The sequence below is a fragment of the Rhipicephalus microplus genome, chromosome X, assembly GCF_043290135.1.
Source record: "Rhipicephalus microplus isolate Deutch F79 chromosome X, USDA_Rmic, whole genome shotgun sequence".
NCBI classification, from domain to species: domain Eukaryota; kingdom Metazoa; phylum Arthropoda; class Arachnida; order Ixodida; family Ixodidae; genus Rhipicephalus; species Rhipicephalus microplus.
Genome location: NC_134710.1, coordinates 440737061 through 440760127, shown reverse-complemented (window position 1 = coordinate 440760127; position 23067 = coordinate 440737061). Strand labels below are relative to the sequence as shown.

At 46.7% G+C, this 23067-nt stretch overlaps 18 non-coding genes across 18 annotated transcripts; all 18 read right to left on the bottom strand.

Annotated features, from left to right (window-relative positions):
* Positions 1–12302: 12302 nt before the first annotated feature.
* TRNAT-CGU (transfer RNA threonine (anticodon CGU)) lies at positions 12303–12375 on the bottom strand. Its single transcript has one exon. It is a non-coding gene; the product is annotated as a tRNA-Thr (tRNA).
* Positions 12376–12760: 385 nt separating this feature from the next.
* On the bottom strand, positions 12761–12833 carry TRNAT-CGU (transfer RNA threonine (anticodon CGU)). Its single transcript has one exon. It is a non-coding gene; the product is annotated as a tRNA-Thr (tRNA).
* An 843-nt stretch (positions 12834–13676) lies between these two features.
* On the bottom strand, positions 13677–13749 carry TRNAT-CGU (transfer RNA threonine (anticodon CGU)). Its single transcript has one exon. It is a non-coding gene; the product is annotated as a tRNA-Thr (tRNA).
* An 843-nt stretch (positions 13750–14592) lies between these two features.
* Positions 14593–14665, bottom strand: TRNAT-CGU (transfer RNA threonine (anticodon CGU)). The gene has a single exon. It is a non-coding gene; the product is annotated as a tRNA-Thr (tRNA).
* Positions 14666–15508: 843 nt separating this feature from the next.
* On the bottom strand, positions 15509–15581 carry TRNAT-CGU (transfer RNA threonine (anticodon CGU)). Its single transcript has one exon. It is a non-coding gene; the product is annotated as a tRNA-Thr (tRNA).
* Positions 15582–15966: 385 nt separating this feature from the next.
* On the bottom strand, positions 15967–16039 carry TRNAT-CGU (transfer RNA threonine (anticodon CGU)). Its single transcript has one exon. It is a non-coding gene; the product is annotated as a tRNA-Thr (tRNA).
* Positions 16040–16424: 385 nt separating this feature from the next.
* TRNAT-CGU (transfer RNA threonine (anticodon CGU)) lies at positions 16425–16497 on the bottom strand. The gene has a single exon. It is a non-coding gene; the product is annotated as a tRNA-Thr (tRNA).
* A 385-nt stretch (positions 16498–16882) lies between these two features.
* Positions 16883–16955, bottom strand: TRNAT-CGU (transfer RNA threonine (anticodon CGU)). Its single transcript has one exon. It is a non-coding gene; the product is annotated as a tRNA-Thr (tRNA).
* A 385-nt stretch (positions 16956–17340) lies between these two features.
* On the bottom strand, positions 17341–17413 carry TRNAT-CGU (transfer RNA threonine (anticodon CGU)). Its single transcript has one exon. It is a non-coding gene; the product is annotated as a tRNA-Thr (tRNA).
* A 385-nt stretch (positions 17414–17798) lies between these two features.
* On the bottom strand, positions 17799–17871 carry TRNAT-CGU (transfer RNA threonine (anticodon CGU)). Its single transcript has one exon. It is a non-coding gene; the product is annotated as a tRNA-Thr (tRNA).
* An 843-nt stretch (positions 17872–18714) lies between these two features.
* Positions 18715–18787, bottom strand: TRNAT-CGU (transfer RNA threonine (anticodon CGU)). Its single transcript has one exon. It is a non-coding gene; the product is annotated as a tRNA-Thr (tRNA).
* A 385-nt stretch (positions 18788–19172) lies between these two features.
* On the bottom strand, positions 19173–19245 carry TRNAT-CGU (transfer RNA threonine (anticodon CGU)). The gene has a single exon. It is a non-coding gene; the product is annotated as a tRNA-Thr (tRNA).
* Positions 19246–19630: 385 nt separating this feature from the next.
* Positions 19631–19703, bottom strand: TRNAT-CGU (transfer RNA threonine (anticodon CGU)). The gene has a single exon. It is a non-coding gene; the product is annotated as a tRNA-Thr (tRNA).
* A 385-nt stretch (positions 19704–20088) lies between these two features.
* TRNAT-CGU (transfer RNA threonine (anticodon CGU)) lies at positions 20089–20161 on the bottom strand. The gene has a single exon. It is a non-coding gene; the product is annotated as a tRNA-Thr (tRNA).
* Positions 20162–20546: 385 nt separating this feature from the next.
* Positions 20547–20619, bottom strand: TRNAT-CGU (transfer RNA threonine (anticodon CGU)). Its single transcript has one exon. It is a non-coding gene; the product is annotated as a tRNA-Thr (tRNA).
* A 385-nt stretch (positions 20620–21004) lies between these two features.
* TRNAT-CGU (transfer RNA threonine (anticodon CGU)) lies at positions 21005–21077 on the bottom strand. The gene has a single exon. It is a non-coding gene; the product is annotated as a tRNA-Thr (tRNA).
* A 385-nt stretch (positions 21078–21462) lies between these two features.
* TRNAT-CGU (transfer RNA threonine (anticodon CGU)) lies at positions 21463–21535 on the bottom strand. Its single transcript has one exon. It is a non-coding gene; the product is annotated as a tRNA-Thr (tRNA).
* A 385-nt stretch (positions 21536–21920) lies between these two features.
* On the bottom strand, positions 21921–21993 carry TRNAT-CGU (transfer RNA threonine (anticodon CGU)). The gene has a single exon. It is a non-coding gene; the product is annotated as a tRNA-Thr (tRNA).
* Between the last annotated feature and the right edge of the window lie 1074 nt (positions 21994–23067).

The window sequence follows — 23067 nt, the reverse complement described above, 5'->3', positions numbered from 1 at the left end:
ACGGATTGCCGTCCATGTATGTAGTACTTGTCCTTGTCTTTTTTGTAAGTATATTTTCGATCGCAGAAGCCCCGCTGTGGTGGTCTAGTGGCTAAGGTACTCGGCTGCTGACCCGCAGGTCGCAGGCTCGAATCTCGACTGTGGCGGCTGCATTCATATGGTGGTCTTGGGAAGTTAAACCCCACATATTAATCAATTTTTGAGCACACAAAGCGTTAGAGGAGGGGAGCCTAGGTAGTGTCACGCTAGAATTGGCCAGCCAGCCGCACCGAAGAAGAAGCGAGCCATGTGGCTCGTGATGCGTGAGCCACGAGGAATGGCAGAACGGCCTAGTGTCTGGGCTGGTTGGACGCTGCAGTGGCGACTCCGCCTACGCCTGCTTTTCAAATGATAGCTGTGACTTCGGCAAGGGCTCGTCACCATCGTCTTGTCTCCCCATCCTCTATATTCTCATTACTTTGACATTGCTTTGACATTCTCTGCTCACCGTTCACATCTCGCCACATCACAGTAGATATTGTGAGATAGTGATGGCTCACGTGTCAGGAGCCCCTTATATACCATGCATACTTAAGAAGAGCGCATTTTTGTATCATGTTTTCCGTGATGAAGGCCGGTCCCCGTCTGAAACGTTGGAAGAATAAAATGTTTTAGTTTTGCGCTTCCTCTACTTCTTGATGTTTTTCCACTGGATGCAGCGACACCTGTTTACATATATATATATATAAATATATATATATTTATATATATATATATGTATATATATATATATATATATATATATATATATATATATATATATATATATATATATATATATATATATATATATATATTGTAGTGAAGAAGATGAGTGCTACTCAGAATGGCAGGAGGTATGACTCAGTCGGTGACGAAGACGACGTTTGGTTGGCTGGGTACTCAGACTGGTTCCGCCATTACCGCTTGACGTGTCGTGACCGCTCTCCTGTTTTATAAAAGGGTGCCACTCTAAAACGCCTCATTTTAATTGGTGGAGAGTGCTGGGTAACGCCTAATCCTGGAATTGCGAAATCGTACGTTGCCTCCAGTTGCTACAATGTCCACGGACGACGATCAGCAGGCAGCCGCCTCGGCTCCAACTACTGCAGCTCCTGTCTGTCTCGGCTCCTTTCGGCAACGTGATCTGCCTACCTTCAGTGGAACCGATGACAAAGACGTGGAAGACTGGCTCGACGAATACGACCGGGTGAGCAAGCACAACAAGTGGGACGATGCGCACAAGCTTACTGTCGTCCAATTTTATTTGACTGACGTCGCCAGTCTGTGGTACCGTAATCACGAGAGAGACCTGCCCACCTGGTCGGCCTTCCGAACGGCGTTAGAGGACTAGTTTGGCCGTCCAGCGCTTCGCAAACTACGGGCCGAACAGCGCTTGCGTACAAAGGCTCAGCAGAATGGTGAGAATTACACCAGTTATATCGAAGATGTGGTCGACCTTTGCCGGCGTGTCAACTCGGCCATGACAGAAGCCGAGAAGTTCAAACACATCTTGAAAGGCGTGACTGATGACGCATTTCAGATGCTTGTCGCCAAAAGCCTGCAAACAGTAGCGGAAGTGATCCAACTTTGTCAGAGCTATGATGAGCTCTGGAAACAGCGTGACACTACTCGTCGTGCCAGCGCGCCATGTGCAACAATCTCCGCGTTAACGTCAGCTAGCACTGCTATACACCACACCACTTTGCTTCTCGAGATCAAGCAATTTGTACGAGAGGAGGTCGCACGCCAGTTGTCCCTCGTGCCTTATACCTCCGAAGGTGCCCTATCTACTTTAGCGCCATCAATACAGCGAGTAGTCCAGGAACAAGTGTCTGAGGCGCTGCCAACAGCTTACGCACCACCTGTGGCTGCTTCATTGACCTATGCCGAAGCACTCAACGGAACTCGACGTCCACCTGTCGCGAACGGCCACGTTTTTTTGTCGCGAACGCCTACGTCCACGCGCCCCTTTGTCGTACCGACTGAGCCTATGTACCAGGCTGCCCGTCCTTTTTCCTGACCACCACCTCCGCGCTTTTAGAACCCTTGGCGCACTCAAGACAACCGCCCTATATGCTTCGCCTGTGGAATTGCGGGTCACGTGGTGCGAGTTTGTCGACGGCGTGAGTTTTTCCTGCGTGACGACGTCAGGCCCAACAATTATAATTTCCCATAACGACCAGAGCCTGCTGTATCTGGCTAGACTGCGACCATGGACACATTTTCACCTCACCGGAACTTCAACAGACACCAGTCGCCTTCACCTCAACGCCGTTCCCTTTCCCCTATGCTACGTCGACCTCGCCCTGTCCCTGAGGAAAACTAGGAGCCGCAGTTCCGGGGGCAAGAACTGTGGATCTTTCGAACTCCACAAGACCTTGTTTTTCGCCGTCCAACGTCGTTGCTCTATCCATTGAAGGTATACCTGTTTTTGCATTGGTCAATACTGGCGCCGCAGTTTCTGTATAGACTGAAAAACTTTGCCGTCGAATAAAAAATGTCACAATGCCTCTTCACGAATTCGTTTTGAGCACTGCGAGCGAGCAACGAATTCGCCCTTTTGCTGCATGCACAGCACGTGTCGCTATTGCTGACGATATTTATGTCGTCGAGTTTGTAGTGCTCCCGCAGTGTTCCCATGACATTATATTAGGCTGGGATTTTCCCTGCAATCATCATGCCGTCATCGACTGTGCTCGCGCCGAAGTGGAGTTCGCGCCGTTATGCGACGCTGCTTCACTCAACTCGTCCCTTTCACCTGCAAAAGTTTTCGTTGCCGCCGACACTTCGATACCCCCGTTCTCATCCGCTCTAGTTCCGCTTTTCTGTGACGTCTTTAGTGGCTCAACTGTTCTTTTTACGCCTTCTGAAACCGCTGTTCACCGCAAGTGCTTCCTGATTCCTTTCGCCGTTTTGAATGTTCACGATGCATCAAGTGCACTTAATTTATGTATCAAATCCATTTCCCTCGCCTTCCAAGTTACTGTGCGGAGAGTGCTTGGGCTTTGCCGATGACATTGATCCCTCGAGTGCACGTGTAGTTCCTGACCACTCGACTGCGCTACCTATTGACGCTGTTGATTGCTGCGCGTCATCCTCTTCCCCATCATTCACCGACGCAATTTCGCGCTGCATCGACACCAACCTTATGGCCCAGCAGCGCACCGACATCATCGCCCTCCTCGAGCTCTTCCGTGCCAGCTTCGACCACCAGCAACTGACTTTGGGCCGTGCTTCCGCAGTATCTCACGAAATCAACACTGGCCTTCACGGTCCTTTACGTCAGCTTCCGTATCGGGTATCGGCATCTGAGCGTCGCAGAATCGCTGAACAAGTTGACAACATGTTGAAGCGAGGTGTTATTGAGCCCTCTAACAGCCCGTGAGCATCCCCAGTTGTTCTAGTCAAGAAAAAGGATGGCTCAATAAGATTCTGCGTCGACTACCGCCGGTTGAATAAGATCACGCGCAAAGATGTTTACCCGCTACCTCGCATAGACGATGCCCTTGACTGCTTACAAGGCGCGGAGTTCTTCTCGTCACTAGATCTGCACTCAGGCTATTGGCAGGTTCCCATGGCTGAGGCTGATCAGCCCAAAACGGCTTTTGTTACCTCTGATGGCTTATACGAATTTAACGTCATGCCATTCGGGCTCTGCAATGCGCCTGCCACTTTCGAGCGCATGATAGACAACATCCTCCGTGGCCGCAAATTGCAGACATGTCTGTGTTATTTAGACGATGTCGTGATATTTTCAAGTGACTTTTCAGCGCATCTTCAGCGGCTCGAGACAGTCCTTACTTGCCTCACCTCCGCTGGTCTACAGTTCAACTTGAAGAAGGGCTGCTTCGGCGCTCGAAAATTTGTAGTTTTGGGCCATGTTGTATCTAAAGATGGCATTCTTCCGGATCCGACGAAACTCCGTGCCGTTGCCGAATTTCCTATGCCAAAATTTTTAAAAGAACTTCGCAGCTTCCTCGGTTTATGTTCATATTTTCGTCGTTTTATTCGCAACTTCTCCTCCATCATATCGTCCTTGACTGACCTTCTTGCCGGCAACAACGACCTTTCGAGTTGGTCTTCAGCTTGTGATGATGCATTTGCCACACTCCGCCACCTTCTTACGTCCCCTCCTATACTGCGACATTTTGATCCTCTTGCCCCGACGGAAATACACACGGATGCTAGCGGAGTTGGCCTCGGTGCTGTGCTCGCCCAGCGTAAACCTGGATTTGATGAGTACGTCGTCTCTTACGCCATCCGTGCACTCATAAAAGCAGAAGCTAACTATTCAGTCACCGAAAAAGAGTGTCTAGCCGTCATATGGGCCTTAGGCATGTTTCGACCCTATCTTTACGGGCGCCCATTCAGCGTGGTTACAGATCAACACGCATTATGTTGGCTCTCCTCGTTAAAAGATGCCACCAGCCGGCTCGCCCGTTGGGCGCTTTGGCTACAAGAGTACGACATTCACGTCGTTTACCGATCAGGCCGAAAACATTCCGACGCAGACGCTTTGTCCCGATCACCTCTACGATGTAGCGACAAGTCGCCGTCTTCGCCTGCCCCCGACGTATCTGCACTTAGTGTCAGCGACATGCTACAGGAGCAACGAAAAGATCCTTTGATCGCTTCACTTATCAACTTGTTGAGTCGAGCTCCCTCGCAAAATATCCCTAGAGGTATGTGCCGTCAAATACAGCACTTCGTTATCAGAGATGATTTGCTATACAGATGGAATTATCTATCCGTAGGACGCCAATGGCTCCTAGTCATTCCCAGTCGTCTCCGCTCAGACATATGCGCCTCCTTTCACGCCGACCCTCAATGCGCCCATGCTGGAGTGTTAAGAACCTACACCCGCAGGTCTCACCGCTACTACTGGCATGGAATGTATCGCTTCGTTCGTCGCTACGTACGTTCCTGTCTCGCTTGCCAACGCCGGAAGAATCCCACTCCAAGTTCTCCAGCTCCACTACAACCCTTACCTTGTCCTGCCCGACCGTTTGTCCGTGTTGGTATTGATCTCTATGGACCTCTTTTGATTACACCGGCTGGAAATTGCTGGGTAGTCGTCGCTATCGATCACCTTACGCGCTACGCAGAAACTTCACCACTCTCTTCTGCGTCAGCCAGTGACGTCGGTCGTTTCGTATTGCATCAGATCATTTTAGGTCACGGTGCAGTACGCGAACTCCTGAGTGACCGAGGGCGTGTGTTTTGTCGGACGCCGTCGAATCGCTTCTCAAGGAATGCCAAGTCATTCATCGCACCACCACCGCGTATCATTCTCAAACTAATGGCATTACAGAACGATTCAACCGTACATTAGGAGATATGCTGTCAATGTACGTCGCAAACGATCACACAAACTGGGACACTATTGCCACGTTCCATTTCCCAAATTTTTGTTATCGTCCCAAAACACCACACCATTCTCAGCGCGAACCGCGCCTGCAGTTTTCGAGAAGGTTCCGGACTGTAGTAGATCATTTCGATAAGATCACGCCCACTGTGCGAATGGTACAGATTGTTCTGGAACCTACACCACCGCCAGCGATAACGCTAGAACATTCGACGGCAAGAGTATAAATGCCGACGCGCTTCGCCGCTTGTCAGTTGTTGATCGAAGGCCGACGCTCCGTTCGCTGCTATCAGTCCGAGACTGCTATCTGTGCGAGACTGCTGCTGTAAATGGACTTTCCGTTTACCGGGCACAGGTTCGCCCAAATAAACAGTTAAATCCCAACACGAAGTTTCCTGTCTTCGGTCACGTCACGACCCCGTGACATCTGGTGGAGGTGCTGCTTAGTTCATGTACCGGACGCCCCCGTCAAGCCGTGAACCCAGCCCCCGTCGCGGAGAAGACACCGACGCCAACCAAGAGCAGCGAACGAGCCGCCGACAGCAAGGTCTCCCACCGGAGTACGGCCTTCTACAAGACAAGGCGCGGAAGACCAAGACCATGACCTCGACTGCAGTGACAATGACAACCGGACCGTCCCAGCCCGCGATCGTCATTCATCAACCCAGGGAACCACCAACGTTCCATGGCTCATCGTTTGAAGACCCGGAAACCTGGCTAGAAACATACGACCATGTGGCCGCCCTCAACCACTGGGACAACGAAGAAAAGCTCCGTCGTGTGTACTTCTACCTGGAAGACACCGCAAGGACCTGGCTAGAGAATCGGGAGTCCACGCTCCGAACGTTGGATGTCTTCTGCGGCGCATTTCTGCAAACGTTCGCGAGCGTCGCTCGCAAAGAGAGGGCCGCTGCTCTACTCGAGACCCGGGTTCAGCTACCAAATGAAAAGGTTGGAATTTTCACAGAGGAGATGACCCGCCTATTCCGTCACGCTGACCCAAACATGCCTGAGGAAAAGAAAGTTCGTTTTCTCATGCGAGGGGTCAAACAGGAGCTCTTCGCGGGACTAATGAGGAATCCACCGAACACCGTCCAAGAATTTGTATCCGAGGCGACCACCATCGAAAAAACGCTGGACATGCGCACCAGACAGTATAATCATCGCCTGACTCCAGAATGCGCTGCTGCTCAAGCCAGTGACTCCGACGACCTGCGTGAAACGATCCGAGTGATCGTGCGGGAAGAGCTGCGCAAACTGTTGCCTTCGGCGCAGCTTCAAGTGGATTCGATCGCCGACATTGTGCGAGTAGAAGTCCGGCAATCGCTTCGAATTCCCGAAACACCGCCGCCCGAGCCAGAAACTATGAGCTACGCCGCTGCAGTGCGCCACAACGCTCCTCCCCGTCCACGCCAAAACGCCGCCCCGTCACACTTCTGTCGCCAGACGCCACCGCCGCCACCACCCCAACCGACGTCCTACCGTTCCCCAGCAGGCCAGCGCAGTGCACCGAGGAAAACGGACGTTTGGCGTGCACCTGACAACCGCCCGCTCTGCTACCACTGCGGCGAGGCCGGGCACACATACCGCCATTGCCAGTACCGACAGATGGGACTGCGTGGATTCGCCGTCAATGCACCGCGTCCGCAGCCAGGAGATCAGCCACGTGACATCGCCGACTACCTGGCAGGAACTCAATGGACACCACGAAGTCCTTCCCGTTCGCCGTATGTCACCGCACCCCCGGCAGTATTCTGGCCCAACGCGGGGCCGGTCTCCTAGCCCGTATCCGGGAAACTAAGGGCAGCAACCGATGGAGGTGCGGTTGCTGTGCGACGAACTACTGAAGATCCTCCGACGACGACGCTGACGCGACGGAGCTTTTTGAACACAACACCAACCAGGCAAAGCCCTGAAGGCAAAAGCTCACTTACCGAAGGTGGCCGGACGACGCAACATGGAAGCAGCGGAAGAAGCCGACGCAGCCGTGACCCGACGCCACGCCCTAACTGTAATGTGAGACGGCGAACTAGCGACCTCGACGTTCTTATCGACGGCCACAGTGTGACTGCTCTCGTCGATACTGGAACCGACTATTCTGTCATCAGTGGGTCGTTCGCCGCGAAGTTAAAGGAAGTTAGGACAGCTTGGAAAGGCCCTGAAATCCGCACAGCCGGAGGTCATCTCGTAACGCCTCCAGGAATCTGCACAGCGAGAGTCACCATTAACGGCCGTATTTATCCTACAGACTTCGTAGTCCTACAGCGTTGCTCGAGAGATGTCATCCTTGGCATGGACTTCTTATGCCTCCATGGTGCTGTCATCAACCTAAAAACAAGGTCGATAACATCCACAGAAGAAGCACTACCGCCGCGCTCGCCGTCACGACACCATGCCTTGAATGTGCTGGAAGAACAAGTCACCATTCCGCCTCGCTCAAGCGTCATTATTTCAGTCAGCGCTCCTAAATCACCTGACTTGTAAGGCGTCGTTAAAGGCAGTCAGCATCTGTTAGTCACCCGAAATATTTGCGTCGCAAGAGGAATTGCAGAGCTGCGGGGAGGCAAAGCAACGGTTATGCTCACGAATTTCAGCAATGAGTACAAACATGTGAACAAAGGAACAACGGTCGCATACATCGAAAAAATTGTCGAAGCCACCAGTGCTTGCGCCCTCGCCGATTCTGCGGAACCTGCTCAGAGGAACCAAGCCCCTCCCATAGCTTTCGACGTCAGTCCCAGACTTCCGAACGATAAGCAAAAACAGCTCAAGGCCCTGCTCCTGCAATACGAAGATTGCTTTTCGTCGTCATCGAAAATTCGGCAGACCCCAATCACGAAACATCGAATCATAACCGAAGAAAATGCCAGACCACTCCGTCAGAGTCCGTACAGGGTTTTGACGCGAGAACGTGAGGCAATGAAGAGACAAGTTGATGAAATGCTGCGAGATGACATTATCCAGCCGTCCAAGAGTCCGTGGGCATCCCCCGTGGTGTTAGTGAAGAAAAAGGATGGGACCCTACGTTTCTGCGTCGATTATCGCCGCCTGAACAAAATCACAAGTAAGGACGTGTATCCTCTCTAACGAATAGACGACGCATTTGATCGGCTCTATAACGCCAAGTACTTCTCGTCAATGAACCTCAAGACTGGCTTTTGGCAAATTGAAGTCGACGAAAGAGACCGAGAGAAGACGGCGTTTATAACACCGGACGGCCTCTTCGAGTTTAATGTGATGCCCTTCGGCCTTTGCTCAGCGCCTGCAACTTTTCAACGCGTTATGGATACAGTACTGGCAGGATTGAAGTGGCATACTTGCCTTGTGTACTTGGACGACGTCGTCGTGTTTTCCTGGAGTTTCGACGAGCATCTTCGGCGCCTTGAAGCTGTACTTCAAGCCACCAAGACGTCCGGACTCACACTGAAGCCAGAAAAGTGCAGATTTGCGTATGAGGAGCTCTTGTTTCTGGGGCACGTTATCAGCAAGTCTGGAGTTCGTCCCGATCCACGGAAAACAGCCGCCATCGCCGACTTCCCGCCGCCCACTGACAAGAAGGCCGTGCGCCGATTTCTGGGCCTGTGCGCCTATTATAGGCGGTTCGTGAAAAACTTCGCCCGCATTTCCGATCCTCTCACTAACTTTACCAAGGCCGACTCGGAGTTCAAGTGGGAAACGCCACACGAACACGCTTTCCAGGAGCTTAAACATTGCCTCCAGACGCCTCCGTTACTTGCCCATTTCGACGAATTCGCCGAGACAGAAATACATACTGACGCAAGCAGCGTAGGTCTTGGCGCCGTTCTTGTGCAGAGGGCTGACGGACTTGAAAGGGTTATTAGTTACGCCAGCCGATCGCTATCTAAAGCAGAAGCAAATTATTCCACAACAGAAAAGGAGTGCCTCGCCATCATCTGGGCTACGTCGAAATTTCGCCCCTACCTCTACGGCAGGCCCTTCAAAGTTGTGAACGACCACCACGCCTTGTGTTGGCCAGCCACCTTGTAGGACCCTTCAGGTCGCCTCGCATGATGGAGCCTGAGACTTCAAGAATATGACATTACTGTCATTTACAAGTCCGGCAAAAAACACTCCGACGCTGACTGTCTCTCTCGTGCGCCTGTCGACCAACCGCTACCCGACGACTCGGATGACGACTACTTCTTGGGAACGATAACTACCGACGACTTCGCTGAACGACAGCGGGCCGACCCGGAACTTAAGGCCCTAATAGAATACCTCGAAGGCAGGACCGCCGAAGTCCCGAAGGTATTCAAGCGCGCACTTGCGTCGTTCTTTCTACGAAATGGTCTTCTACAAAAGAAAAACTTTTCACCGCTTCGAGCTAAGTACCTCCTTGTGGTGCCTTCAGCTCTGCGACCAGAACTCCTGCAGGCCCTGCACGACGATCCGATGGCAGGGCACCTCGGTGTTTCCCGCACGCTCGCGAGGATACAAGAAAGGTACTACTGGCCACGTCTTACCACCGACGTCACTCGTTATGTGAGGACATGCCGGGACTGTCAGCGACGCAAGACACCGCCGACAAGGCCAGCGGGACTTCTGCAGCCAATTGATCCACCTTGCCGACCTTTCCAGCAGATTGGTATGGACCTACTGGGGCCGTTCCCGACGTCGGCTTTCGGAAACAAGTGGATCGTGGTAGCTACCGACTACCTCACCCGCTACGCCGAGACAAAAGCCCTGCCAAAAGGCAGTGCATCCGAGGTAGCTAAGTTCTTCGTCGAAAATATCGTCCTACGTCATGGCGCCCCGGAGGTCCTTATCACCGACAGAGGAACGGCATGCACTGCCGACTTAACTCAAGCGATCTTGGCATACAGCCAAACAAACCACCGCCGGACGACAGCGTACCACCCCCAGACCAACGGCCTCACCGAGCGGCTTAACAAGACGATCGTCGACATGCTGTCAATGTACGTCGATGTCGAACACAAGACGTGGGACGCCATTCTTCCGTATGTGACCTTCGCATACAACACGGCGGTGCAAGAGACGACGCAGATATCTCCATACAAATTGGTCTACGGAAGGAGCCCGGCAACGACGCTCGATGCCATGTTACCCAACGTCACCGACGAAGAAAACCTCGATGTGAGCGAGTACCTTCAACGCGCCGAAGAAGCCCGACAACTTGCGCGTCTCCGTATCAAGAATCAACAGACGACCGACAGCCACCGTTACAACCTTCGACGACGCTTCGTGGAATACCAGCCCGGTGAACGTGTTTGGGTGTGGACGCCGATACGCCGACGTGGACTAAGTGAAAAGCTTCTGCGACGGTACTTCGGACCGTACAGGGTGGTTCGACGTCTCGGCCCACTTGATTACGAGGTTGTCCCCGACGGCATCACGAAATCTCAACGACGCCGATCGCGACCTGAAGTCGTCCATGTCGCGCGCCTCAAGCCGTTTCATGCGCGTTAACAAAGTGAACCAGTGTTTTTTGTAGTATTGTTGTATCGTAATTTATTCATTGTACTTTCTTGCATTATTATTGTACCTTCATCTTTAGTTAAAGCATCGGGACGATGCCTTTTTTACAGAGGGGGGCAATGCAACGTTCCATTTCCCAAGTTTTTGTTATCGTCCCAAAACACCCCACCATTCTCAGCGCGAACCGCGCCTGCAGTTTTCGAGAAGGTTCCGGACTGTAGTAGATCATTTCGATAAGATTACGCTCACTGTGCGAACGGTAGAGATTGTTCTGGAACCTACGCCACCGCCAGCGATAACGCTAGAACATTCGACGGCAAGAGTATAAATGCCGACGCGCTTCGCCGCTTGTCAGTTGTTGAACGAAGGCCGACGCTCCGTTCGCCGCTATCAGTCCGAGACTGCTATTTGTGCGAGACTGCTGCTGTAATTGGACTTTCCGTTTACTGGGCACAGGTTTGCCCAAATAAACATTTAAATCCCAACACGAAGTTTCCCGTCTTCGGCCACGTCACGACCCCGTGACACTATTCTCCCTTTGGCAACATACGCGCATAATACTGCTGTCCAGACAACCACTGGTTTCTCTCCATACTTCCTCCTTTATGGTCGCGAGCCCTCTTGCACGCTAGACACCATCCTTCTTTACCACCCGGATGTTGCTGAGTCGATGACGATGTCACAAGCTGCTAAATACGCGGAAGAGTGTCGTCAGCTTGCCCGCTCTTTCACAAGTGCTGAACAGCAACGCCAGAAACACCACCGCGACAGCCCTACGCCTCCGGCTTCTTATGCATCAGATGACCTTGTCTGGTTTCATATCCCTTCAAACAGCCCTGGTCTCTCAATGAAACTGACGTACAAGTATGACGGCGCTTACCGTGTGGTTAAGAAAACTTCACCCGTCAATTACATCGTCGAGCCGCTAGAGCAGCCCCATGATCAACGACGCTGTGGCCGTGAGACCGTCCACATAGACCGCCTAAAACCGTATTACGATCCCTCTATTGTCTCCTGCCCATGAGTCGCCAGGATGGCTCTTTTCCGGAGGGGAGGAAAATGTAGTGAAGTAGATGAGTGCTACTCAGAATGGCAGGGGGTAAGACTCAGTCAGTGAAGAAGACGACGTTTGGTTGGCTGGGTACTCAGACTGGTTCCGCCATTACCGCTTGACGTGTCGTGACCACTCTCCTGTTTTATAAGAGAGTGCCACTCTAAAACGCCTCATTTTAATATATATATATATATATATATATATATATATATATATATATATATATATATATATATATATATATATAAGGGAAAGAAGTGTATACCTAAGGGCTCGTTTTTTCCGTGTTTTTAACACAATAATAATGAGATATAACAGACAGTAATGCCAAGGAATGTACAGGGGAAGTTATTAACATTATTGGAATGTAAATAAGAAGAAAGAAAAGTGGATGAAAAAATTACCAACTGTAAGCAGGAATCGAACCTACGACCTTCGAATTACGCGTTCGATGCTCTAACCACTGAGCTATTACAGCGGCCCTCTCTCCATCCACTTTTTTGGGTTTATCTGTGAATTTAGAAGTAGGAGCGACAGTCAGCGCCATCTATAAGCCAAACAACGAGTGTGAAAACACTCTTATGCGCATGTTTGGCGTCACGTAGCACGTGAACTTATTGTGAGCGGGCAGCTGATTAATTGTCCCTCTTATACAACCTAAACACACCAAGTCTGCCAGTACGAGACCCTCGTTCAATGGAAATAAGGGAAAGAAGTGTATACCTAAGGGCTCGTTTTTTCCGTGTTTTTAACACAATAATAATGAGATATAACAGACAGTAATGCCAAGGAATGTACAGGGGAAGTTATTAACATTATTGGAATGTAAATAAGAAGAAAGAAAAGTGGATGAAAAAATTACCAACTGTAAGCAGGAATCGAACCTACGACCTTCGAATTACGCGTTCGATGCTCTAACCACTGAGCTATTACAGCGGCCCTCTCTCCATCCACTTTTTTGGGTTTATCTGTGAATTTAGAAGTAGGAGCGACAGTCAGCGCCATCTATAAGCCAAACAACGAGTGTGAAAACACTCTTATGCGCATGTTTGGCGTCACGTAGCACGTGAACTTATTATGAGCGGGCAGCTGATTAATTGTCCCTCTTATACAACCTAAACACACCAAGTCTGCCAGTACGAGACCCTCGTTCAATGGAAATAAGGGAAAGAAGTGTATACCTAAGGGCTCGTTTTTTCCGTGTTTTTAACACAATAATAATGAGATATAACAGACAGTAATGCCAAGGAATGTACAGGGGAAGTTATTAACATTATTGGAATGTAAATAAGAAGAAAGAAAAGTGGATGAAAAAATTACCAACTGTAAGCAGGAATCGAACCTACGACCTTCGAATTACGCGTTCGATGCTCTAACCCCTGAGCTATTACAGCGGCCCTCTCTCCATCCACTTTTTTGGGTTTATCTGTGAATTTAGAAGTAGGAGCGACAGTCAGCGCCATCTGTAAGCCAAACAACGAGTGTGAAAACACTCTTATGCGCATGTTTGGCGTCACGTAGCACGTGAACTTATTATGAGCGGGCAGCTGATTAATTGTCCCTCTTATACAACCTAAACACACCAAGTCTGCCAGTACGAGACCCTCGTTCAATGGAAATAAGGGAAAGAAGTGTATACCTAAGGGCTCGTTTTTTCCGTGTTTTTAACACAATAATAATGAGATATAACAGACAGTAATGCCAAGGAATGTACAGGGGAAGTTATTAACATTATTGGAATGTAAATAAGAAGAAAGAAAAGTGGATGAAAAAATTACCAACTGTAAGCAGGAATCGAACCTACGACCTTCGAATTACGCGTTCGATGCTCTAACCACTGAGCTATTACAGCGGCCCTCTCTCCATCCACTTTTTTGGGTTTATCTGTGAATTTAGAAGTAGGAGCGACAGTCAGCGCCATCTATAAGCCAAACAACGAGTGTGAAAACACTCTTATGCGCATGTTTGGCGTCACGTAGCACGTGAACTTATTATGAGCGGGCAGCTGATTAATTGTCCCTCTTATACAACCTAAACACACCAAGTCTGCCAGTACGAGACCCTCGTTCAATGGAAATAAGGGAAAGAAGTGTATACCTAAGGGCTCGTTTTTTCCGTGTTTTTAACACAATAATAATGAGATATAACAGACAGTAATGCCAAGGAATGTACAGGGGAAGTTATTAACATTATTGGAATGTAAATAAGAAGAAAGAAAAGTGGATGAAAAAATTACCAACTGTAAGCAGGAATCGAACCTACGACCTTCGAATTACGCTTTCGATGCTCTAACCACTGAGCTATTACAGCGGCCCTCTCTCCATCCACTTTTTTGGGTTTATCTGTGAATTTAGAAGTAGGAGCGACAGTCAGCGCCATCTATAAGCCAAACAACGAGTGTGAAAACACTCTTATGCGCATGTTTGGCGTCACGTAGCACGTGAACTTATTGTGAGCGGGCAGCTGATTAATTGTCCCTCTTATACAACCTAAACACACCAAGTCTGCCAGTACGAGACCCTCGTTCAATGGAAATAAGGGAAAGAAGTGTATACCTAAGGGCTCGTTTTTTCCGTGTTTTTAACACAATAATAATGAGATATAACAGACAGTAATGCCAAGGAATGTACAGGGGAAGTTATTAACATTATTGGAATGTAAATAAGAAGAAAGAAAAGTGGATGAAAAAATTACCAACTGTAAGCAGGAATCGAACCTACGACCTTCGAATTACGCGTTCGATGCTCTAACCACTGAGCTATTACAGCGGCCCTCTCTCCATCCACTTTTTTGGGTTTATCTGTGAATTTAGAAGTAGGAGCGACAGTCAGCGCCATCTATAAGCCAAACAACGAGTGTGAAAACACTCTTATGCGCATGTTTGGCGTCACGTAGCACGTGAACTTATTGTGAGCGGGCAGCTGATTAATTGTCCCTCTTATACAACCTAAACACACCAAGTCTGCCAGTACGAGACCCTCGTTCAATGGAAATAAGGGAAAGAAGTGTATACCTAAGGGCTCGTTTTTTCCGTGTTTTTAACACAATAATAATGAGATATAACAGACAGTAATGCCAAGGAATGTACAGGGGAAGTTATTAACATTATTGGAATGTAAATAAGAAGAAAGAAAAGTGGATGAAAAAATTACCAACTGTAAGCAGGAATCAAACCTACGACCTTCGAATTACGCGTTCGATGCTCTAACCACTGAGCTATTACAGCGGCCCTCTCTCCATCCACTTTTTTGGGTTTATCTGTGAATTTAGAAGTAGGAGCGACAGTCAGCGCCATCTATAAGCCAAACAACGAGTGTGAAAACACTCTTATGCGCATGTTTGGCGTCACGTAGCACGTGAACTTATTATGAGCGGGCAGCTGATTAATTGTCCCTCTTATACAACCTAAACACACCAAGTCTGCCAGTACGAGACCCTCGTTCAATGGAAATAAGGGAAAGAAGTGTATACCTAAGGGCTCGTTTTTTCCGTGTTTTTAACACAATAATAATGAGATATAACAGACAGTAATGCCAAGGAATGTACAGGGGAAGTTATTAACATTATTGGAATGTAAATAAGAAGAAAGAAAAGTGGATGAAAAAATTACCAACTGTAAGCAGGAATCGAACCTACGACCTTCGAATTACGCGTTCGATGCTCTAACCACTGAGCTATTACAGCGGCCCTCTCTCCATCCACTTTTTTGGGTTTATCTGTGAATTTAGAAGTAGGAGCGACAGTCAGCGCCATCTGTAAGCCAAACAACGAGTGTGAAAACACTCTTATGCGCATGTTTGGCGTCACGTAGCACGTGAACTTATTATGAGCGGGCAGCTGATTAATTGTCCCTCTTATACAACCTAAACACACCAAGTCTGCCAGTACGAGACCCTCGTTCAATGGAAATAAGGGAAAGAAGTGTATACCTAAGGGCTCGTTTTTTCCGTGTTTTTAACACAATAATAATGAGATATAACAGACAGTAATGCCAAGGAATGTACAGGGGAAGTTATTAACATTATTGGAATGTAAATAAGAAGAAAGAAAAGTGGATGAAAAAATTACCAACTGTAAGCAGGAATCGAACCTACGACCTTCGAATTACGCGTTCGATGCTCTAACCACTGAGCTATTACAGCGGCCCTCTCTCCATCCACTTTTTTGGGTTTATCTGTGAATTTAGAAGTAGGAGCGACAGTCAGCGCCATCTATAAGCCAAACAACGAGTGTGAAAACACTCTTATGCGCATGTTTGGCGTCACGTAGCACGTGAACTTATTATGAGCGGGCAGCTGATTAATTGTCCCTCTTATACAACCTAAACACACCAAGTCTGCCAGTACGAGACCCTCGTTCAATGGAAATAAGGGAAAGAAGTGTATACCTAAGGGCTCGTTTTTTCCGTGTTTTTAACACAATAATAATGAGATATAACAGACAGTAATGCCAAGGAATGTACAGGGGAAGTTATTAACATTATTGGAATGTAAATAAGAAGAAAGAAAAGTGGATGAAAAAATTACCAACTGTAAGCAGGAATCGAACCTACGACCTTCGAATTACGCGTTCGATGCTCTAACCACTGAGCTATTACAGCGGCCCTCTCTCCATCCACTTTTTTGGGTTTATCTGTGAATTTAGAAGTAGGAGCGACAGTCAGCGCCATCTGTAAGCCAAACAACGAGTGTGAAAACACTCTTATGCGCATGTTTGGCGTCACGTAGCACGTGAACTTATTATGAGCGGGCAGCTGATTAATTGTCCCTCTTATACAACCTAAACACACCAAGTCTGCCAGTACGAGACCCTCGTTCAATGGAAATAAGGGAAAGAAGTGTATACCTAAGGGCTCGTTTTTTCCGTGTTTTTAACACAATAATAATGAGATATAACAGACAGTAATGCCAAGGAATGTACAGGGGAAGTTATTAACATTATTGGAATGTAAATAAGAAGAAAGAAAAGTGGATGAAAAAATTACCAACTGTAAGCAGGAATCGAACCTACGACCTTCGAATTACGCGTTCGATGCTCTAACCACTGAGCTATTACAGCGGCCCTCTCTCCATCCACTTTTTTGGGTTTATCTGTGAATTTAGAAGTAGGAGCGACAGTCAGCGCCATCTATAAGCCAAACAACGAGTGTGAAAACACTCTTATGCGCATGTTTGGCGTCACGTAGCACGTGAACTTATTATGAGCGGGCAGCTGATTAATTGTCCCTCTTATACAACCTAAACACACCAAGTCTGCCAGTACGAGACCCTCGTTCAATGGAAATAAGGGAAAGAAGTGTATACCTAAGGGCTCGTTTTTTCCGTGTTTTTAACACAATAATAATGAGATATAACAGACAGTAATGCCAAGGAATGTACAGGGGAAGTTATTAACATTATTGGAATGTAAATAAGAACAAAGAAAAGTGGATGAAAAAATTACCAACTGTAAGCAGGAATCGAACCTACGACCTTCGAATTACGCGTTCGATGCTCTAACCACTGAGCTATTACAGCGGCCCTCTCTCCATCCACTTTTTTGGGTTTATCTGTGAATTTAGAAGTAGGAGCGACAGTCAGCGCCATCTGTAAGCCAAACAACGAGTGTGAAAACACTCTTATGCGCATGTTTGGCGTCACGTAGCACGTGAACTTATTATGAGCGGGCAGCTGATTAATTGTCCCTCTTATACAACCTAAACACACCAAGTCTGCCAGTACGAGACCCTCGTTCAATGGAAATAAGGGAAAGAAGTGTATACCTAAGGGCTCGTTTTTTCCGTGTTTTTAACACAATAATAATGAGATATAACAGACAGTAATGCCAAGGAATGTACAGGGGAAGTTATTAACATTATTGGAATGTAAATAAGAAGAAAGAAAAGTGGATGAAAAAATTACCAACTGTAAGCAGGAATCGAACCTACGACCTTCGAATTACGCGTTCGATGCTCTAACCACTGAGCTATTACAGCGGCCCTCTCTCCATCCACTTTTTTGGGTTTATCTGTGAATTTAGAAGTAGGAGCGACAGTCAGCGCCATCTATAAGCCAAACAACGAGTGTGAAAACACTCTTATGCGCATGTTTGGCGTCACGTAGCACGTGAACTTATTATGAGCGGGCAGCTGATTAATTGTCCCTCTTATACAACCTAAACACACCAAGTCTGCCAGTACGAGACCCTCGTTCAATGGAAATAAGGGAAAGAAGTGTATACCTAAGGGCTCGTTTTTTCCGTGTTTTTAACACAATAATAATGAGATATAACAGACAGTAATGCCAAGGAATGTACAGGGGAAGTTATTAACATTATTGGAATGTAAATAAGAAGAAAGAAAAGTGGATGAAAAAATTACCAACTGTAAGCAGGAATCGAACCTACGACCTTCGAATTACGCTTTCGATGCTCTAACCACTGAGCTATTACAGCGGCCCTCTCTCCATCCACTTTTTTGGGTTTATCTGTGAATTTAGAAGTAGGAGCGACAGTCAGCGCCATCTATAAGCCAAACAACGAGTGTGAAAACACTCTTATGCGCATGTTTGGCGTCACGTAGCACGTGAACTTATTGTGAGCGGGCAGCTGATTAATTGTCCCTCTTATACAACCTAAACACACCAAGTCTGCCAGTACGAGACCCTCGTTCAATGGAAATAAGGGAAAGAAGTGTATACCTAAGGGCTCGTTTTTTCCGTGTTTTTAACACAATAATAATGAGATATAACAGACAGTAATGCCAAGGAATGTACAGGGGAAGTTATTAACATTATTGGAATGTAAATAAGAAGAAAGAAAAGTGGATGAAAAAATTACCAACTGTAAGCAGGAATCGAACCTACGACCTTCGAATTACGCGTTCGATGCTCTAACCACTGAGCTATTACAGCGGCCCTCTCTCCATCCACTTTTTTGGGTTTATCTGTGAATTTAGAAGTAGGAGCGACAGTCAGCGCCATCTATAAGCCAAACAACGAGTGTGAAAACACTCTTATGCGCATGTTTGGCGTCACGTAGCACGTGAACTTATTATGAGCGGGCAGCTGATTAATTGTCCCTCTTATACAACCTAAACACACCAAGTCTGCCAGTACGAGACCCTCGTTCAATGGAAATAAGGGAAAGAAGTGTATACCTAAGGGCTCGTTTTTTCCGTGTTTTTAACACAATAATAATGAGATATAACAGACAGTAATGCCAAGGAATGTACAGGGGAAGTTATTAACATTATTGGAATGTAAATAAGAAGAAAGAAAAGTGGATGAAAAAATTACCAACTGTAAGCAGGAATCGAACCTACGACCTTCGAATTACGCGTTCGATGCTCTAACCACTGAGCTATTACAGCGGCCCTCTCTCCATCCACTTTTTTGGGTTTATCTGTGAATTTAGAAGTAGGAGCGACAGTCAGCGCCATCTATAAGCCAAACAACGAGTGTGAAAACACTCTTATGCGCATGTTTGGCGTCACGTAGCACGTGAACTTATTATGAGCGGGCAGCTGATTAATTGTCCCTCTTATACAACCTAAACACACCAAGTCTGCCAGTACGAGACCCTCGTTCAATGGAAATAAGGGAAAGAAGTGTATACCTAAGGGCTCGTTTTTTCCGTGTTTTTAACACAATAATAATGAGATATAACAGACAGTAATGCCAAGGAATGTACAGGGGAAGTTATTAACATTATTGGAATGTAAATAAGAAGAAAGAAAAGTGGATGAAAAAATTACCAACTGTAAGCAGGAATCGAACCTACGACCTTCGAATTACGCGTTCGATGCTCTAACCACTGAGCTATTACAGCGGCCCTCTCTCCATCCACTTTTTTGGGTTTATCTGTGAATTTAGAAGTAGGAGCGACAGTCAGCGCCATCTATAAGCCAAACAACGAGTGTGAAAACACTCTTATGCGCATGTTTGGCGTCACGTAGCACGTGAACTTATTATGAGCGGGCAGCTGATTAATTGTCCCTCTTATACAACCTAAACACACCAAGTCTGCCAGTACGAGACCCTCGTTCAATGGAAATAAGGGAAAGAAGTGTATACCTAAGGGCTCGTTTTTTCCGTGTTTTTAACACAATAATAATGAGATATAACAGACAGTAATGCCAAGGAATGTACAGGGGAAGTTATTAAAATTATTGGAATGTAAATAAGAAGAAAGAAAAGTGGATGAAAAAATTACCAACTGTAAGCAGGAATCGAACCTACGACCTTCGAATTACGCGTTCGATGCTCTAACCACTGAGCTATTACAGCGGCCCTCTCTCCATCCACTTTTTTGGGTTTATCTGTGAATTTAGAAGTAGGAGCGACAGTCAGCGCCATCTATAAGCCAAACAACGAGTGTGAAAACACTCTTATGCGCATGTTTGGCGTCACGTAGCACGTGAACTTATTATGAGCGGGCAGCTGATTAATTGTCCCTCTTATACAACCTAAACACACCAAGTCTGCCAGTACGAGACCCTCGTTCAATGGAAATAAGGGAAAGAAGTGTATACCTAAGGGCTCGTTTTTTCCGTGTTTTTAACACAATAATAATGAGATATAACAGACAGTAATGCCAAGGAATGTACAGGGGAAGTTATTAACATTATTGGAATGTAAATAAGAAGAAAGAAAAGTGGATGAAAAAATTACCAACTGTAAGCAGGAATCGAACCTACGACCTTCGAATTACGCGTTCGATGCTCTAACCACTGAGCTATTACAGCGGCCCTCTCTCCATCCACTTTTTTGGGTTTATCTGTGAATTTAGAAGTAGGAGCGACAGTCAGCGCCATCTATAAGCAAAACAACGAGTGTGAAAACACTCTTATGCGCATGTTTGGCGTCACGTAGCACGTGAACTTATTGTGAGCGGGCAGCTGATTAATTGTCCCTCTTATACAACCTAAACACACCAAGTCTGCCAGTACGAGACCCTCGTTCAATGGAAATAAGGGAAAGAAGTGTATACCTAAGGGCTCGTTTTTTCCGTGTTTTTAACACAATAATAATGAGATATAACAGACAGTAATGCCAAGGAATGTACAGGGGAAGTTATTAACATTATTGGAATGTAAATAAGAAGAAAGAAAAGTGGATGAAAAAATTACCAACTGTAAGCAGGAATCGAACCTACGACCTTCGAATTACGCGTTCGATGCTCTAACCACTGAGCTATTACAGCGGCCCTCTCTCCATCCACTTTTTTGGGTTTATCTGTGAATTTAGAAGTAGGAGCGACAGTCAGCGCCATCTATAAGCCAAACAACGAGTGTGAAAACACTCTTATGCGCATGTTTGGCGTCACGTAGCACGTGAACTTATTATGAGCGGGCAGCTGATTAATTGTCCCTCTTATACAACCTAAACACACCAAGTCTGCCAGTACGAGACCCTCGTTCAATGGAAATAAGGGAAAGAAGTGTATACCTAAGGGCTCGTTTTTTCCGTGTTTTTAACACAATAATAATGAGATATAACAGACAGTAATGCCAAGGAATGTACAGGGGAAGTTATTAACATTATTGGAATGTAAATAAGAAGAAAGAAAAGTGGATGAAAAAATTACCAACTGTAAGCAGGAATCGAACCTACGACCTTCGAATTACGCGTTCGATGCTCTAACCACTGAGCTATTACAGCGGCCCTCTCTCCATCCACTTTTTTGGGTTTATCTGTGAATTTAGAAGTAGGAGCGACAGTCAGCGCCATCTATAAGCCAAACAACGAGTGTGAAAACACTCTTATGCGCATGTTTGGCGTCACGTAGCACGTGAACTTATTATGAGCGGGCAGCTGATTAATTGTCCCTCTTATACAACCTAAACACACCAAGTCTGCCAGTACGAGACCCTCGTTCAATGGAAATAAGGGAAAGAAGTGTATACCTAAGGGCTCGTTTTTTCCGTGTTTTTAACACAATAATAATGAGATATAACAGACAGTAATGCCAAGGAATGTACAGGGGAAGTTATTAACATTATTGGAATGTAAATAAGAAGAAAGAAAAGTGGATGAAAAAATTACCAACTGTAAGCAGGAATCGAACCTACGACCTTCGAATTACGCGTTCGATGCTCTAACCACTGAGCTATTACAGCGGCCCTCTCTCCATCCACTTTTTTGGGTTTATCTGTGAATTTAGAAGTAGGAGCGACAGTCAGCGCCATCTATAAGCCAAACAACGAGTGTGAAAACACTCTTATGCGCATGTTTGGCGTCACGTAGCACGTGAACTTATTATGAGCGGGCAGCTGATTAATTGTCCCTCTTATACAACCTAAACACACCAAGTCTGCCAGTACGAGACCCTCGTTCAATGGAAATAAGGGAAAGAAGTGTATACCTAAGGGCTCGTTTTTTCCGTGTTTTTAACACAATAATAATGAGATATAACAGACAGTAATGCCAAGGAATGTACAGGGGAAGTTATTAACATTATTGGAATGTAAATAAGAAGAAAGAAAAGTGGATGAAAAAATAAGTGGATGAAAAAATTACCAGCTGTGAGCAGCTGGTAATTTTTTCATCCACTTTTCTTTCTTTCTTCTTATTTACATTCCATTGGTTCTAATAACTTCCCCTGTACATTCCTTGGCATTACTGTCTGTTATATCTCATATATATATATATATATATATATATATATATATAATATATATATATATATATATATATATATATATATATATATATATATATATATATATATATATATATATATATATATATATATATATATATAGCATCCGGTGAACTGCGCAGTAGTCATCGATCAACCCTACCCCGTTCACCATCGCCTTCCGTCGCTCCTCTTCTCCTCTTCAGCCTGCTTCCCTCGCATCTGATCGGCGTCCAGAAAACTAAGCGATGTAGTTTTTGGAGGACAAACTGCATTCCAAGACAAGACTCTAATTCCTTCAGTGTGCCCTTACAACATAATTGCAGTCACAGTTGAGGGAGTGGCCGTTGATGCTTTGGTGGACACTGGCGCTGGATCTTCTATTATTTGTGCTGATTTGTGTACCCGTCTTCGAAAAGTCACGACGCCTTATGATGGACCAACACTGGTTAGAGCCCAGGAAAAATGATTCGCCCTTCCGCTCTCTGTACTGCCCATGCGCTAATCGACGACATTGTTCATCATATACAATTCGCTGTGCTATCCCCGTGCT